This window comes from Pristiophorus japonicus, chromosome 7 (assembly GCF_044704955.1).
Source record: "Pristiophorus japonicus isolate sPriJap1 chromosome 7, sPriJap1.hap1, whole genome shotgun sequence".
Classification (NCBI taxonomy): Eukaryota; Metazoa; Chordata; class Chondrichthyes; family Pristiophoridae; genus Pristiophorus; species Pristiophorus japonicus.
This window is the reverse complement of record NC_091983.1, coordinates 165,982,328-165,984,063: the sequence shown is the minus strand read 5'-3', so window position 1 is coordinate 165,984,063 and position 1,736 is coordinate 165,982,328.

Below are 1,736 nucleotides of genomic sequence, written 5' to 3'. Positions count from 1 at the left end.
AGTTTCCATTTTGTGCCAAAATGGGCGATATATGGGCGATATACATCACTTCAGCAATAAAATGGGCGTTAAATGGGCATTAAGCAGACAAAAAAAGTGTAGGTTCTAGCCCATAGTCTGCTGAATATGGGAAAAAGTGACATAGGCAGCAAAATAAGGAACAGGAGGTATTAAAAGGGTATTTGCTCCTCTAGGAAAATTATTTAAAACCTCTAGCTAATCTTCACTGTAAGACATTGCCACCAATAATCACTGGAGGAATAATGGAAAAAATGTTGGAACATTGAAGTCTGGCTGGAACCAATAAAATTGCCTCAGTATTTGCCAGGGTGATTAACAAGGTGGGCATGACATTAGAAGAAGAGAACAAAAAGGATGTAAAGGCATTTAAAGACATAGAACGGGGAAATAATTGTAAAACTAATCAAACTTAGAGAGGATAAAACCTTTGGTTCAAATCAATTACATCCATGCATATTAAAATAAAGTTGACAAAGAAATAGCAGAGACAGTATTACATATTTTAAGATTCCTTAGAAAAGGGAAAGGGACTGGAGAACAGCTAATGTGATTCCTGTATTTAAAAAGGGAGATGCAACAAGTCCAGGGCACTATAGACCAGTCAGCTTAACATCAGTGGTAGGAAAGATAATGGAATCTTTACTGAAAGATGCAATTGAAAAACATCTAGAAACCGAAAATATAATAAAGAGTAGTTAGAACAGATTTCAAAAGAGAAGGTCATGCTCGACCAACCTCACCAAATCCTTTGAAGAAGTAATAGAAAGAGCAGACTAGGGTAATGTCGTAGATACAATAAATTAGGATTTTCAAAAGGTCTTCGATAAGGTCGATAGTAGATTCATGACTAAGGTCAGAGCATGTGGAGACAGGGGACAGATAGCAAGCTGGCTACAAAACAGAAAATGGAGAGTCGGGGTTAAGTGTAGCTACTCAGACTGACAAAAGATGGGAAGTGATGTTCCACAGGAATCAGTGTTCACAATTTTATATTAACGATTTGGACTCGGGAATCGGAAGTATAATTTCAAAATTTATGGGCAACACCAAATTGGGGGGATAGTTAACGCAAAGGAAGAATGTGTCAAAATACAAGAACACATGAATAAACTTGCAGAATGGGTGTGTAATTGGCAACATAATTTCAATATAGATAACTGTGAGCTGGAGCATTTTAGTCGGAAGAATAAAGAGGCCATATACTGCTGGGATAATAAAATGGGGTAGAAGAGCAAAGGGATCTCGAGTAATAGATGTAAAAATCACTAAAAGTAACAACGTAGGTTAATAAGACCATAAAAAAGGCAAACCAAGCACTGGGGTTCATTTCTAGTGGTATAGAATTGAAAAGCAGAGAAGTTATGTTAAACTTGTATCGAACCTTGGTTAGACCACACGGTGTACTGAGCGTAGTTCTGGTCCCAATATTTTAAAAAGGATATAGAGGCACTGGAGAATGTGCAAAAAAGATTCACAAGGATGACCAGAACTGAAGGTTATACCAATCAGGAAAAGCTGAACAGGCTGCGGTTCTTTTCTCTAGAAAAGAGAAGGCTAAAGGGTGACCTGATAAAGGTCTTTAATATAATGAAAGGGTTTGATATGGTAAACGTAGAGAAAATCTTTCAACTTTTGGGGGAGTCTAAATCTAGGGCTGATAAATATAAGATAGTTACTAATAAATCCAATAGGGAATTCAGGAGAAACTTCTTTAC